The sequence below is a fragment of the Taudactylus pleione genome, unplaced genomic scaffold (assembly GCF_031769625.1).
Source record: "Taudactylus pleione unplaced genomic scaffold, aTauple2 ptg000102l, whole genome shotgun sequence".
NCBI lineage: Eukaryota > Metazoa > Chordata > Amphibia > Anura > Myobatrachidae > Taudactylus > Taudactylus pleione.
This window is the reverse complement of record NW_028284504.1, coordinates 2,432,812-2,450,173: the sequence shown is the minus strand read 5'-3', so window position 1 is coordinate 2,450,173 and position 17,362 is coordinate 2,432,812. Positions and strand designations below refer to the sequence as shown.

General features: G+C 45.5%; 1 protein-coding gene across 3 annotated transcripts in view; it reads left to right on the top strand.

The window, feature by feature from the left end:
* Positions 1-12,841: 12,841 nt before the first annotated feature.
* GJC1 (gap junction protein gamma 1) overlaps positions 12,842-17,362 on the top strand; it is a 47,582-nt gene continuing 43,061 nt past the window's right edge. The window contains exon 1 of one of the 3 annotated variants that reach the window (XM_088470738.1): positions 12,842-12,926. The gene's annotated coding sequence lies outside the window, so the exon portion shown is untranslated. The remainder of the gene's footprint in view (positions 12,927-17,362) is intronic. The other 2 variants (XM_088470741.1, XR_015878259.1) reach the window with 2 other exon arrangements.

The window sequence follows — 17,362 nt, the reverse complement described above, 5'->3', positions numbered from 1 at the left end:
TGGGGGGGCGCACACACTCATATACACACACACTCACTCATACACACTTACAAACACTCACACACACTGACATACTCACCGCTGCTGCAGGAGACCGGGTCCTGACGCTGGATGCAGAAGACAACTCTTCAGAAGGTGAGTAATTAAGGACTAATTAAGCTAATTGTAAACTGCCAATTGCTTAATTAGTCCTCGGGGGGGACGTGCCGTCAGGGTCCCAGAGCAAGTCCTGCTAATTTTTCCTAAAATTAACGATTTTAGGAAAAATCAGACTTTCTCTGGAGGTACTCAAAACAAAAAATTTCCTGGCGCTCAAAATAGAAAAAACCCTGCACCTAATTGAATAATAAAAATCCTGCACCAGCAGGCAAAACCTCGACACACTGCCAGCGTTTGTGAAACCCCCTGCAGCGCCACGCAATAGGCCTTTCATAATTTTCAGCTCCTGGGCCTCGTGGACCTCTATCTGGCACTGACGATAGATATCTAAAATGTAACTTGTGAATCAGTTGAAGGTGATACAGAATTGTGGATGAACAACCAAAAAATATTCTTTTCAAATGATGTAAGAGTGGAAGGTTTCCGAAGGTTTGCGTGAATTTGTCTGAATATTGATTTTACCAATACCCCAAAAAATGGGATACATTCAGTATCCCGGCACAGGGGATGCCGGTGTTTAGAATACTGGCACTGGCATCCTGAAGGTAAGTAGTGGGGTTGGGGGGGAGGTTTAGGGGTTAGGGTTAGGCACTAAGGGGGGAGGTTTAGGGTGCAGGGAGGGGAGGTTAGGTTCAGGCTCCGGGTGTCACGATCTGGCCCTTGAGGTTCCATGTCAGAGGACTGGGAGTCGGGGTGACTAAGAGGGAAGGCAGTAGCAGACGAGGAGGATAATTCCGGGTGTTGACGAGACCTGACCAGAAGTGCAGAGTCTAATTCATTGGTGGTGTTCCCCAGTGGCCCTTCCAATTAGGATATGGGTTTTGCTGCTCCCAATGAGGTCACAGCCCCCTGATCAGGGACCCAGGAATTAGCAACTGACAGAGAGATAAGAAAGACGACTGAGTGGCTGGAGATTATCAGTGGAGAATATCGGTAATCACTGACATTAGTAACACTTAAGTATATCAGTAGTGACCGATGTTGAATATCACTGGAGAATATCACAATGACTGGTGAAGTGCATTGAGGATATAACAGTATGGAGCCTGGAACAGCGATCCGAAGCTAGCAGCTACTGGAGAAGAGAAGTTGTTCAGGCGACTTCCTGTTACCTGGAGTCCTGCTCTATACCCTTAGGTAGCTATCCATTGGAGGAGAGAGGGGCATTTCAAGAGAGGAGGGGGCCCATGTACAGTCTCCGTCACGGTTCTCCTCTTCTCAGTCTGGTGGCTGGCAGCGCACTGAGTGCAGCATGCCCAGCACCGCACTGATAGACTCTGGGCACTAGAGTGTGCCCAGAGTCTATAGCGAATGTGCAGGTCACTGGGAAAATGGCCATGGCGGACATTTTTCCTGTATTGCACATGCATAAAAAGGGGAAAATGGCTGTGGTGGCCATTTTCCAGGTGTTTTTGCAGCGTTGACACCAGTGCCGACATGGGACCCATGAAAGGGAAGTATAATATGTGTGCAGGGTGTGTGGTGCATCTGACCATGCAGCTGGTCAGGGGAAGCTGGCACCATGGTGAGTAACGGCCGATCCCAGGCTGAATCCTGACAGTACCCCCTCTTTTTAGGGTGGATTCCAAACACCTTGAAGGTTTAGCAGGTATTTTTTTTGTGAAAAGCACGAATAAACTGCACAGCATGAACATCAGAGGCTTTTATTCATGCTCGTTCTTCCGGGCCATAGCCCTTCCAGTCAATCAAATACTGAAGATGACCCAACTGATGTCTGGAATCAAGAATCCGTTCCACCTCAAACTCAATCCCACGTTGAGTACGAACCTGTGGAGTTTTAGGTGGAGTGTGATGGAATTGATTGAGAACTAAAGGTTGAAGCAAAGAAATATGAAACATATTAGATACCCTCAGCTGGGAAGGTAATTCCAATTTGTATGCCAATGGGTTCACTATCTTTTAAGATATGATAAGGACCAATGAAACGCAGAGCTAGTTTCATACTTGGAATTCTCTATCTCAAATTCTTGGTGGAAAGCAAGACCCTATCTCAAGGTCGTAGAAGAGTAACAGCCAAACGTTTGCCATCAGCAAATTTCTTGTAGTTGCTAGATGCTTTCTTTAATGAAGAATGGATTTTCTTCCAGATATCGGAGAAAGATTCAAGAAGACCGGAGACAGTAGGTACTTCTACTGGTGGTAAAGCTTGAAACTCTGGGACATGAGGATGCTTTCCCAAAACAACGAAGAAAGGAGTAGAATTTGTGGATGTGTGGTAAAAATAATTATGAGCATATTCTACCCAAAGCAGCAGAGCAAACCAATCATTTTGAAATGAAGATACAAATAGTCTGATGAAAGTCCCCAGTTCTTGATTAATTATTTCTGTCTGCCCATTAGTCTGCAGATAATAGGGGAAAACTTACATTTTATCTCACAGGAACACAAAGCTCGCCAGAATCTAGCCACAAATTGTACACCACGGTCAGACACGATTTCTTTAGGTAGGCATGAAAAAAGACTTTGGCTAATTGTGGTGCCAAAGGGAGATCAGAAATGAAGTCCATGGATAAATGAGTCCATATACTCAACGGAATAAGTAAGTGTCGTAGAGGACCTATTATTATTATTATTACATTTTATTTATAGGGCGCCACAAGTGGTCCACAGCGCTGTACATACAGTAAAGGGTACACAGAACATTACATTACAATACAGTAACCAAAATATAAACAGAACACAAGTAACAATTAGCAACACAATTCTCCATACACAGTACAGCTCTGAAGGTGAAGGCTGTCATAGAAGTGCTCGAGTAGAAGGCTGTGAGACAGTGGGGAGGAGGACCCTGCTCCTAGGAGCTTACAATCTAGGGGACCTACTGCTTTTCTTTGAACATATTTTGCTGAGCGCACTTTGCACAGGAGACAATAAAATTACTGACATCCTCTTTCATGGATGGCCACCAGTAGGAACGCTGAAGGAGTTTAAAGGTTTTGTGAATGCCAGAATAACCTGCAAATAGAGAGGCATGGGCCCAAGTAAGTAATTTTTTACAATGATGGAGAGCTACAAAAACTTTGCCAGGAGGAGGAACAGAACTAACTTGAGTGTGTGCAAACAATAGAGGACTGAGAATAGAATGGTTTTTTATGTTTTTTCATCTTCTAGAGGCAAAAAGGATCTAGAGAGAACGTCAGTTTTCCAATTCTGTATTCCTGGACGAAATAGGATCTTGAAATTAAACCTGTAGAAGAAGAGAGCCCAGTGGGCCTGCCTGGGATTAAGATGTTGAGCCGTCTTCAAATATAGCAGTTTCTTGTGATCTGTAAAAATAGGTACCGGGAACTTGGCTCCTTCCAAAAGATGTCTCCATTTCTCGAGTGCAACTTTCATGGCCAATAATTCCTGGTCACCAATAGCATAAGTTTCTTTTCGCTGGAGAAAACTTGTAAGAGAAATATACACAGGGATGATTCCGTTCATCCATGGCTATTTGAGATAACACGGCTCCCACGCCGACTGAGAATCTACTTTAACTGTAAAAGGTTTATTCAAATCCAGTTGACACAGGATAGGAGCAGAAGAGAAAGCCTGTTTGAGAGTCTGGCAGGTGGCTACAGCAGATGGCGACCAACGAGAAGGATTGGCCCCTTTCTTCATGAGTGCTGTAATGGGGGCCACTATGGTGGAGAAGTTGTGGATAAATCTTCGGTAGTAGTTTAAAAAACCAAGGAACCATTGAATAGCTTTCAAAGAATTAGGTTGCGGCCAATCCTGAATGGCATTCAGCTTTTCCAAAAAGGTGATGGGCTCGAAGATGGGAGAGGACCTCTTTTACGTGAAGATGGTGAGACTGGATGTCCCTTGAAAAAGTCGAAATGTCGTCCAGATAGACCACTACAGTATAATAAAGTATATCCCAAAAAATCTCATTCACATAACCCTGGAAGACTGCTGGGGTGTTGCAAAGGCCAAATGGCATCACTAAATGCTCGAAGTGGCCATCGCGAGTATTGAACGCAGTCTTCCGGTCATCACTTTCCTTTATCCGAATCAGGTTGTAGGCACCTTGAAGATCTAATTTGGTAAAGATGGTGTCACCATGCACCTTATCGAAGAGTTCAGAAATGAGAGGAAGAGGATACCTATTCTTCACAGTGATATCGTTTAATCCACGGTAGTCGATACAAGGCCTGGAACCCCCAACCGGACGCTCCTAGAACTGGTCAGGGCTTCCTGAGAGCTGAGGACAAGCGCCAATGAAATATCCCGGAGTGGCACAGTAAATGCAAAGTTTATCACGGAGACAGCGAGTCCGCTCTGCTGTTGTCATACGAGAATGGTTTATCTGCATAGGTTCATCCTTGGGTGGAAAAGAAGGATTCATATTGATAGACATAGGATGATCCTTGCTACGATCCACTCGCCACTTACTTGACTGTCTTTCACTATGATGAAGATCAATTTTAATACAGAGAGAAATTAATTCTGAGAGTGAATCAGGTAGGTCTTGCGAAGCCAACTCATCTTTCAATTTTTCAGATAAACCATATAAGAAAGCAGCCCTAAGAACTCCGTCATTTCATTCCAGCTCGGATGCAATGGTTTGAAACTGGACTGACCCACCATGCGTGAGCCCTGGCGATTCTGTAGAATATCAGGAGAGGCAGAAATAGACTTGCCTGGTTCATTGAAGATTCCTTTTAAAAGAACAAATTAAATCCTCATAATTGGAGACCAAGGCGTCCGCATGTTTCCACAAAGGAGAGACCCATTCCAGAGCAGATCCGGAGAGTAAAGAAATAACATAGGCTACATTTGATCTTGGTGTGGGAAAATTCTGAGGCAGACATTCAAATTGAATCTCACACTGTTAATGAAACCACGGCAGAATCTAGGATTCCTATCAAAATGATTGGGGTAGGTAATTGAAGACGAGACTTCAGAGGAGAGGACACAGGAGGAGAATTAACTGGTACAGCTATGGAAGAAGTTAGAACCACTGAAGCTAGGGTGGACTGAATAGTAATTAATTGAGTAGAAAGTTTCTAAAAATAGTGTGCCACCTGTTGCTGAGCTGCTTCTTGACTTTCTATATGAGAGGTAAGGTTCTGTATTGCCACGGCTCCTTGGAGACCCTCGGCATCCATTTGGCCTGAACAAACTGTCAGGACCTGGCCCTTGGGAATGTAGTAGCAGACGAGGAGGAAGTATGACTTCCTCATCGGCTAATTCCGGGTGTTGGTGAGAGCTGACCAGAGGCGCAGAGTCTAACTCATTGAGGGTGTGACCCCTCCAATTGGGATATGGGTTTTGCTGTGCCCAGTGAGCAGGTCACGGCCACCTAATCAGGGACCCAGGAATTAGCAACTGACAGATTATCAGTGGAGAATATCGGTAATCATCAATGTTAGTAACACTGAAGTATATCGGTAGTGACCGATGTAGAGGATCACCGGAGAGTATTGGTAGTGACTGATGTTGAATATCACTGAAGAATATCGGTAGTCACCGGTGTTGAATATCGCTGGAGAATACCAGTAGTGAACGATGCTGAATATCAGTGGAGAATATCAGTTATGACTGATGTTAAATATTACTGGAGAATATCGGTAGGGACCGATGCTGAATAACACTGGAGAATATCACAGAGACTGGTGAAGCGCACTGAGGATAATAGCGTGGAGCCTGGAACAGCGATCTGAAGTTAGCAGCTACTGGAGAAGAGAAGTTGTTCAGGTGACTTCCTGTTTCCTGGAGTCGAGCTATATACCCTTAGGTAGCTGTCCATTGGAGGAGTCAGCTAAGAGGAGACAAGGCTACCATTGGTGGAGGGTCCAGTCAGGTGAGACAGACAATATGGCTGCGCCCAGGGCCGGCTCCAGTGGGAGCTGCACCCTATGCAGAATGGGACTGAGGCACCTGTTAATCCTGCACATGGTGAAGCACGCACGACCGAAAAGGAGGCGTGGCCTAATTGCCATAGGACCCCCCTAAATTATGATATTTGGGGGCGTGTCCATATCGCACACCTCCCGTTTAACGTCAGGCTGGGGGCAAGCCCAGCATTCCGTCAGTAGCTGGGCTTCCGCCAGCCCTGAATGGATGGCGCGTGCATGTGCGCAGCATCCATTCAGCTTCTCCGGAGTCCAGCACAGCTGCTGCGGGGGGGTGCCCAGCCTCCCGACCACCCAGGGGACACTTCAGTACAAGGGTGGAACAGCGGGACAGTGCCCGAAAAGTGGGACTGTCCCGCAGAAATCGGGATGGTTGGGAGGGGTGTGCCCTTTATGGGGTGGAGCCCCTGTTCAACCGCACTGGTCGAACGTGCCTTGAGCCGGCACCGGTTGCGTCCATGACCGCCACCGTGGGAACTCCGACATGGAGGATTGCGTGGAAGTTAACAGGGCCCCGGGGATAACACTCACTGTGTAGCCTGCCACCGCACCTGATGTCTGACTGCGCAGCTAGAAAGGGGAAGTCGGCGCCATGGTGAGTAACGGCCAGTCCCAGGCTGAATCCCGACACCAGGGAGGGTTAGGGGAGTGAGAGGGTGATGGTTAGGATACCTACCGACAGGTGTCGGTATCCTAACCCTGTCGGGATGCCGGTGTTGGGATTTTGACCACCACGATCCCGAGTGTCGGCATCCTGTACCCATCCCCCCAAAAATATTCCCTGGTGAACATTTTGCATGACATTGTACAGAATCAATGTTTTATCATGAACAAATGAATGGTGAGAAAGCATAACTGGCTTTGCTACAGTACTTGGCAAAAATACTCAAACTCTTTTGTACTCACTGCAAATTAGTTTCTTCAGATGCCACCTTACTTTTGACAACTGATGGTTATTTACACTGAAGACATGTTGCCAGACATTTAAGCTGCCATGAAAGTAGTGAAACTTACGCAGATTCTATTGAAAAACTTAACAGAAGAGAATTGAGGGATGGGTACGGAACACCGGCGGTCGGGACTCCGGCATTCAAAATCTTGACGCCAGCATCCCAACAGGGTTAGGATACTGAAACCTGTTGGTCGGTATCCTAACCCTCCCTCCCTGGTGCCTAAACCTAACCTTCTTCCCAGTGCCTAAACCTAGCCTCCCCTTCCCCATACCCTAAACTTAACCTCCCTCTCCCCACCCTATTCCTAACCCTCCGCATAGTGTCTAACCATCCCCCTAACCCTGCTACTTACCTTCGGGATTCCGGCTGTCGGGAAGCCGACGCCGGTATTCTAACTAGTGCCGGGATTCTGGCGCCAGCATTCTGACCGCCAGAATCCCATGTGCCAGGATATTGAATGTATCCATTGAACATGTAACTAAATTTCTGGTGATTTAATATGAGTACAGAAAAAAAAGGGATTTGCCCTCCAGCACACTGCAGCAATATCAACAAAAATACTTAAATCCTACATGATAATAGAAAATTAGAGGTATTAGTTACATAAATTTGCAAATATATGAATAAGCGCCAGGCCATCGTCAAGGCTTCTCTATACTGGCATCCCTAACATTAAGGGGTTCATGCCCGAGAAGCAAGGTACCCCAAAAAAATTCCACCCAAGGACCATCCCTAGGGCATCACACGAAAAGGGGAAAAAAGGTGATAGAGAAGTGTACAGAATAGATGTGTAAAGATAAATCAATAAGTGTTAATGAAATGAGAAAGAATTAAAATGACATAAATAATAAACAAACAATTAGAAAAGTGATAAAAAAATATCTATGTGAATTAAGTGCAAACAAAAATTATTGATTTATCTTTACACATCTATTCTTTACACTTCACTATCACCTTTTTTCCCCTTTTCGTGTAATGCCCTGGGGATGGTCCTTGGCTGGAATTTTTTTGGGGTACCTTGCTTTTCGGACGTGAACCCCTTAATGTTAGGGACGCCAGTATAGAGGAGCCTTGACGTTGGCCTGGCGCTTATTCATATATTTGCAAATGTATGTAATTAATACCTCTCAATCTCTATTATCATTTTTTGTTGATATTTCTGCAGTGTGCTAGAGGGCAAATCCTTTTTTTCTGTGTTCAGTGTAAACCCCGCCCTTTACAAGCAACTGTGCTATGTCATTAAGCTTATATGAGCGACCACCATACTTTTTGTTTGCAGTCTTGAGAGGCATGAAGGGAGCCAGCATTGGGAGGATGTGCTGGTCCTTATAGAGCCATGTGGAGGTTTCTGGGGTACCTCCAAGGTGAGTCAGCTCTCAGCTTATACATGTGCTGTTATTATGCAATACACCAATTTGTAATTATATGACCCAGAGTGGGTCCTACTATTATGTAGCAATAATTATTTTGGGGTGAGCGTTTGGGAGTGGGGCCCCCGGAATTGTTCTGGCTGGACCTTTTTCAGGGCATCACCACTTAATTCACATAGATATTTTTTATCACTTTTCTAATTGTTTATTATTTATGTTATTTTAATTCTTTCTCATTTCATTAACACTTATTGATTTATCTTTACACATCTATTCTTTAGACTTCACTATCACCTTTTTTCCCTTTTCGTGTGATGCCCTGGGGATGGTCCTTGGGTGGAATTTTTTTGGGGTACCTTGCTTCTCGGATGTGAACCCCTTAATGTTAGGGACGCCAGTATAGAGAAGCCTTGACGATGGCCTGGCGCTTATTCATATATTTGCAAATGTATGTAACTAATACCTCTGAACCTCTATTATCATGTAGGATTTAAGGGCCTGATTCAGACCCGCTCGCGAGCGCTGAGCCCTCGCAAGCAGATCGATGGTGCCCTAGTGCGCATGCGCACGACGGAGGGAGCTCCGTCGTGCGCATGCACGAGACCTGCATAGCGACGGCCAAGCCGTCGCTATGGGTCTCGCACCAAAGGGGGCGTGCTGTCGATGGTGAGTGACAGCACGCCCCCTTTGGTGGGCGTGCCGGGGGCGTTGCTGCCCAGATGGAGGCGTTCCCATGAGAACACCTACCGTCTGGGGCCGGCCCCACTGACATCACTAGTGATGTCAGTGAGAGTGCTTTTGGCTCTGATAGAGCCAAAAGCACTCCTGGGCTTGCGGCAGCGAGACCCTATCGCAGGGTCTCGTCGCAAGCCCGATGGTTGCGATGGTCTTGACCATCGCGGCCATCTTTTTGGCCGCTCGCATAAGCTGTGGGTGGTCAACCACAGCTATGCGAGCGGCCAGGAGGCCGCTCCAATTTTAGGTAGGAGGGCCCTGATTCAGAGCGAGCGCTCTTGTCAGAGCGTCCGGCTTTGAATCAGGCCCTAAGTATTTTTTGTTGATATTGTTGTAGTGTGCTGGAAGGCAAATCCCTTTTTTTTCTGTGTTCAGTGTAAACCCCGCCCTTTACAAGCACCTGTGCAAAGTCATTAAGCTGATATGAGCGACCACCCTACTTTTTGTTTGCGATTTAATATGAGTCTCAGAAAAAATATTGACATCAAATTCTTCATAGAATTTTAAGTGCTATCAAACTCCTTGACTTTCGTGGAAATTATGAAATCATTGGATCAGTGCACAATGGTAATTACTAATTATTAGGATGTCTAGCAACTTTGATTGAGTATGATCCCTTCCTTGCTGAACAAATCCAGATGCAAGCTAACAATGGAAGCAGACACGTATCATACCTGTCCTCAACAATTTGTGATTAATTTATTGAGCTGATTGGCAAACAAGTATTACAGCAGATCATAATCAAGTACTCTTCTGTTAGTGTGGACTCAACACCCACACACTGATCAGCTAACATTGATATTTCGTTATGTGCTTACAAGTGGACCCATTGAGCATTTTACCAAATTTATTCCAGTACATGGACATACTGGAGAACACTAGGCAAACACCCTTCTTCTTTTTCTTGAAGAAAATGGAATTTCCATTCAAGACAGCCGGGGCCAATCATACGATAATGCATCAACTATGAGTGCAAAATACAATGGAATACAGGCCTTAATTCATCATAAGAATATGCTAGCTGAATATATTCCATGCTATGGGCATTCTTTGAACCTAATTGGACAAAGTGCTGTAAATGTTGCCCTGAGGCAGTTTTGTTTTTACTTTAAAGACAACAAGGAAGAGAGGCCCTGATTCAGAGCCGGACTCTCTGACAGAGCGCTCGCTCTGAATCAGGGCGTCTTTTTTTTTTTTTTCATGGAGCGGCCTCCTGGCCGCTCGCATTGCTGTGTGTTGCCACCCACAGCTAATGCGAGCAGCCAGGATGATGGTCGCGATGGTCAAGACCATCGCGACCATCGGGCTTGCGACGAGACCCTTCTGGTAGGGTCTCGTGGCCGCAAGCCCCAGAGAGCTTTTGGCTCTAACAGAGCCGAAAGCTCTCCCACTGACATCACTTGTGATGTCAGTGGGGCCGCCCCCAAACGGTAGGCGTTCTCATGGGAACGCCTCCGTCTGGGCAGCTGCCCCCCCCCACCAAAGGGGGCGTGCTGTCACTCAACATCGACAGCACGCCCCCTTTGGTGCGAGACCCGGAGCGACTGATTGCCCGTCGCTATCCGGGTCTCGCGCATGCGCACGACGGAGCCGGCTCCGTCGTGCGCATGCGCTCTGGGCCACCATCGACCTGGTTGCGAGCGCTCATCACTTGCGACCAGGTCTGAATCAGACCCAGAATTCCATCCGCACTAGTATATAAATTACCATAAAATAATGTTTATACGCCGGGCCTGCCGATGACAATTTCGCTGCATACACACATCGTGTAGTGTGTATGCGCCTTAACAAATAAAGGCAGGGTAATTATTCCAGAAATGTATTTTTATCCATATTTGTAAAGTTTAAGTTATTTTAAACTATTGATATCATGACTAATCTTTTGTCTCAAGTGCACCCTCTACTTACCTGCATGTCCTGTGAGCAGATGTCTGTATTTTGAGTTTGCTGTGTCATAAAGGACACCCCAGGCTTTACAGATACCTTGTACAAGTTAAGGTGCGTACACACGGTACGATATCTATGAACGATAACTCGTTCATACCGTTAATTTTTATGCAGCGAACGACCAACGATGCGCGCTCCCGCATGGACGATAACAATATCTATGGTCGTCTATACATGCAGGCCCACTTGGGACGATTTCATCAAGATTTGCCTGTCCAGAGATGTGGCAGGATGACTTCACTGAAAGATATCTATCATAGATATCTGTGTACACCCAATATTGTTTGTCCTGCACTAGAAAGTTCAAGGGAAATCGTTCAGCAATATCGTTGATTGTGCAGATCGTACCGTGTGTATGCACCTTTAGTCAGATCCCCTTTGGTGATGTTTCAGGTCAGACTGGGTGTCTTTCATCTGATGGTGCTGAGGGGATACTGACTGGAGGTGACTGTGGAGGGTTGGAGGGGACAAGGAGGCATCAAATACGGCAAATGACTTGAGGTAGAGGAGGAAGTCTACAGGATGGTACATGGCTGCAGAAGACCCCTACATGTTTAATTAGTGGCTCCACCACTCTTATGATAGGTTCCACACGTGCATAAGGGGTGTCACCCAACCATATTGAAGCTCCATATGCCACCACGCCCCTAACTTGGGACTCCAAATGCCGAATTTGTGGCAACATATGCAATTGGAAGGTATATACACGTTCCATGAGGGGATCTATTTATCTCATGATGAGCTCCACATGAGCAATAAAAAGTGCCACATGGCCATATTTCAGCTCTGAGTAGCGATGCTGGGGCACTACACAGCCCTGGAGGGATATCCTGCTTAGTTTGGGGCTCCACGTATCTAGGTTGAGGCACCATGCAATGTTGAAGTGCCCCGGGCACATGTTGGGGCTTCAAAAGGTCTCGGACAGGCCCCACCGGCCCATGCTAGGGCTCCAGGCGCTGATATTGTGGTGACACGTAACTATGTTGTGGCTCCATGCGTCTAGATTGAGACACCATGCGATGTTGAAGGGTCACGGGCACATTTTGGGTCTCCACAGTCTAGGAAAGGCACCTTTAGGTATATGCTATGGTTCCACAGGCCTATGTTGTGACATCAATTGGCTTTGTTGGGGCTCTATGTGCCCATGTTGTGGTGCCACGTGTTCATGTGGGCTGCATACACCCATATTTGGATACCATGTGGTTCTGGAGCTGTGCCACACGAGCAGAGGAGGGTGATACAGAAATCACTTTATCAGCAAGAAAACTAGTCCTAAACGCTGCCATAATAGCAAAGATATGACTTAAGCCACCTGGAGGTGTGTTTACCTAGGAGGCTGACATCCCAGGGGACGTCCATTAATCATTGTAAGTTGCACCCACATGTATGAAAGAGGGACAGCAGCAGATATCTCCGATACGACCACATGTTGCAATGCAATTATGGGCGGTAATAAAATGCCCAGATTGCATTGCAATTCCGATCATTAATAAACATCCCCCATCGTGTGTACCCAGCTTTAGTGCTGTCCACGAGACCAATCAGATGTGTAGCCATGATCAGGGTTTTTACCCTTTATAGCAGCGTCCTCCTGGCTGCCATGGCTACCTCTGCTCTGTCTCACACTGCCCCCCAATGGATTGTGGGGCATGAAATCATTATTATTATTTTTGTGCCGCTCGCTGATAGGTGGAAATCAAAAGGCCAGTGTGCTCCCGCCTAGCATAGTTCTGGCTACAGCGAGGGGCGTGACATGTAGGGCGGTGAGGGGCGTGGCCAGAGTGACAGCGGGCGTGGTCTGTAACTCCGCCGCTATGTGCGACCGTGCGATGCAGCGCTGGAGTCCGGACACTCTCAGGGACGCCGGATCCCATGGGCAGCGGAGACAGGAGCCAGCCTGAGTGAGTACCGGGACCCTGCACTGACTGATCACACACTTCCCTGGGCACTTTCTCCCTGCACCGGACCCCAAGCGCAGTCAGGGCGCACCGTGACACAGTGCAGAGCTACCCTTCATGTAGCGACCTGAGGCAGGGACGTAGGGCTGATCTCATCTCGAGAAAATGGGGACATGTGAAACGTCTTAGAGACCCACTGGAGTAAAATAGGGACAACCCCATATGAAGGGGTCCCGAAGAGTTAAGTGGGATAGACCTGTCCCTGGTGTATAGTAACATCCTCGAGACCTCCAATAGTAACTTTTTTATTTTGTTTTATTTTATTTTGTCTCTATTTCCAGCTATGGCAGATAAAGATTACAGATGAGATCGTTGAGGATAACATCAGGCTGCTGTATCTCTGGAAATGATTAATGTCCTATATAATAAGCACTCTCGTGTATTACAAGGGCTTGTGATACAAATAAATTACGCACTGTGATATGAAATCGCAGATAAAGGTGGTTATAAAAGACGAGAAAGTGCCACAAAACCACCTCCAGAGGAAATATAAAATACACAGAATACGTGCTCCCTCCAGTAACTCACAATCGGTGTCTGGACAGATGTGTGAGCTATTATAGCAGTCTGGTGTTATCTTCACATCTCTAAATAAGATGAAATTTGCAATTCGTTTTAGCTGTAAGATAGGTTACCTGCAAATGAAACCGATGTAATTCACTTTTTTTTTTTTTTTAATGTTCTTTTTCTGCATTGTTGTGCCATTAAAAAAAGACCAATATGGGATTTGTGTGTTTGTTTTTAATTATGTCACATGGTTAATATTTTATTGTGTATCATGTTGTTTTCTAATTCTGTATATTTTCAAGAAATACTTTAGTTTGTTATTTGAACTTGGTTCCTAAATTGGTTTTAGCTTTTGCCTTTCTTTACCTTTTTTAGTACTGTAGCTTTATTTGTTTCAATGCTTGAAGACAAAGCATTGCTGTTATAATCTGGAAATATCCGTATTTGCGGCTGACTGATCATATTGCATGTTTTCTTACGTCTGGCAGTATACTTACTGTAGTTAAAATTATTTTAAATTTACAATGCTTTTGACAAGATTTGTTATATTTTTTTTAACATAGGTTGAAAACTAAATAACCACTTTAGAGCTAAAATGTCTATAAATATTACCTATCTACTATATCTAGCTAACTCTTTTCATTGTATAATATTTATTACTAATTTTAATAATGGTCAAACAAATTCCCCATTTTTAAACAACTATGGTGTGTTCTTTTTCACATACAGTAGCGGAAAATTTGATTTTTTGTGTTGATTGGGTGTATTTAGTAAAATACCTCCCAAACATAACCTGGATCATTATATATTGATTCACTGCTTTTCTAATATCTACATCAGTCCAAGTTATTTCAGTTCAGGAAATTACCATTCATACAACAAAACAAAGCATAAACTCCAAAAATATACTGGTAGGTTAATTGGGTCCCAACAAAAATGAACCCTAGTGTGTGAGCATGTGGTAGGGAATATAGATTGTAAGCTCCACTGGGGCAGGGACTGATGCGAATGGACAAATATTCTCTGTATATGTGTGCGCTATATAAATAACTGGTAATAAATAAATAAATAAAAAAAGCATGAACAGAGCAATGTGAAATTCATCACATAGGACTGCAAGTTAATGCATACAAGCTGCACATACTCCTAAAGACAGGCTCACTAGACTATACAAGGTGCTTCCTCAAGAAAAGATGGATTATATAGAAAGGCCTTTTTGGTAGAAATATACTGGTAAATGTAATTTTTCTCAGGTTTCTGACACAGGATAATCTTTACCATCTGGTATTCCATAACTACAGTCTAGTCAGTTCATTTCCTACCCTCCAAAATAGGTCTACTCCTCCAAAAGCATAAAAAGAAATGATTTAGTCCACAATTGCAAGCAGCCAATCTTCGGACTTAATAAGTGGCACCTGCGCAGATTCAAACAAAAGGTCATTTGACCGGGGCAGTGGCTACACCTTGGGCAACCTTCAATAAAGTGTCCAGTCATATGCCTTGTATATGGTCATCAACTAAGGCCCGTGTTCAATTGCCGGCCAAAAGTCCCGGACTTTTCACATACCGGAGATTTGCCATCATCGCCAGTTTATTCCCTGGAAAAGTATCGAGCTCGTCACCGCGATTCAACCTATACAATTGCAAAGGACGGCGAAACTCAAATAGGCAAAAAGGCCTGTAAGATATGGGAAAATCAGCCTGACCCCCCAAAAGATGCAATGACATGGGGATCACTATGTATACCCCCGAATAGCCCTGCTGGAGGTATTTGGGGTGCTTACATGCTCACAATTGGTGCTATTTAGCGTCTTTGCAAAAATAAGTAGTCCTTGCAAATTTGGAATACATGAAAATGGGTGCAAGCATGGTTAAAAATCGCTAAAGTGCGTTTTTAAAAAACGCACCTTCAGCATGCACCTGCAAACCAAAAAATACCGTGGGCATACTTGGGGGACCACCTGGAGTCGATTTCACTAGTTTTTAAGTTTGTCCCCCAACTTTGTTTGTTTTCGACACCAAAACGAAAGTACTTTTTTGGGGTGATTTTTAATACTTATTTTGATGCAGATTACCTTTGGGGGACTATACCAAGGCTGCAGGGGTGTAGCCGCAACTTTGCACTCCAAACTCCCAATTTTGCACTTTTTTCCACTTCCTTTCAGAGGCGAATCTTTTCCGCTGGTTACAAGGCGCAGACTTTTCGCACCGGCGGAAAGTCTTTGCAATTGAATACGGGGATAAGTTCTCGCCTGGCGTAATGACGTCACCGCGAGAACTTTTCGCCGGCAATTGAATACGGCCCTAAATGTCTTTATAGGGCATTATAGAATAAAGTGCTATGCTTCATCTATGGCAAAGGTGAAATATGGGCCTGATTCAGAGATGTATGCTAATGCCTTCGCAGCTGCGATCTCGTACGCAGTTGCTGTGCGATGATATGCAAAAGTCGCAGACGCCGAGAATTTTATTGAGACGCCCACCAACGTCTTTGCCAATCCAAGCATCTGTGTACAAAGACGCAGCATTGGTCACAGATCGTTCAATTATTACAGTTCTGAGTAACCCTATGGCTATTCATAATGGCCACAGGAACTGAGACGACAGAGACATTTTATTGCTTATGCTGCGTAAATATCGGCATTGCATACATCTCTCATCAGGCCCTATGTTGTGTTATGATTATATAGTTCTAGTCTGCTCCTATGTCATCATACGCTTTTGTTTGTCATACTGTATGTATTACACTGGAGAGATTCAATTTGCCATATGTTCTCCTGGCTACTCTCCCTTTCTACTCCATTTTGTTATTGTATTTTTCTTGTTTCACCTTTGTTATTACTATTATTATAATGGCAATAAATATATATTAAAAAAATATATAAAGTAATATATAAAGTAAAACCGCTTTTTTTAAAACCCCCATGATGCAACTACTCACTATAGGGCTGATTTTGAGGCGGACACTGCTGTGACTGTGTTAACGTATTTTGCCGCAGTTGTGGCTGCTACTTTATCCTGGTATGTGGTCAATATGCCGGCGGACCGGATCCTGGACGTCAATATACTGACGCCGGAATCCCGACGCCGGTCAAAATGCAGACGCCGCCATCCGGAAGACATCAGGATACTGACGTCTGCATCCCGAAGGTAAGCTTGACAGTTAGCCCGGGGATGGGGGGGTTAAGTTTAGGGACTTCCGGGGGGGGTTAGGGTTAGGCATCGACCAGTGAAGGTTAGGGATAGGCTGCGGGGAGGTTAGGGTAAGGCACCCCCAGGGAGGGTTAGCTTTAGGGTGTGGGAAGGGGGGGGGTTATGTTTAGGCACCACCAGGGGAGGGTTAGGGTATTTACCGGTCCCTGTCGGGATTCTTCACGATCGGGATCCGACGTCAATATTTCTACTTCAGGGTTCATAGGGGGTCCACAGGGTTGACCTTGGGGGGTATAGGTTGGGAACCAAATCCGGGCACCACGCAGTTAAAGCTTTTAGCTCCCAGGATGCACTTGGGTCCACTCTCCCTATAACCCCACCCCCAAGCCAGAGGCACCTCAGTTTAAGTTGGTGCCCGGCCGGAATCGGGTCACCGTTTAGTGCAGTGGGGAGCTGATTAGCAGCCCCTAAGCTTTATTTTTTCTAAAGGACAGAGTTTTTTATTTTTCCTTTGGATTCTTCAGAGCGGCAGCGTCAGACTGTCCATAGGACATCTAAGCTGCCGCTCCGTCACCCCGCCGGCGCTGAGACGCCAGTACAGATCTGGGGATCTCAGTGGGACCCCAGAGTCTGTACTAGCCGGACTCTGCGGGCGCCCAGGACTGCTGCCGGATCCACGGGGAGCAGGTAAGGCGCGGGTCACCGCTTGCGGTGATCCG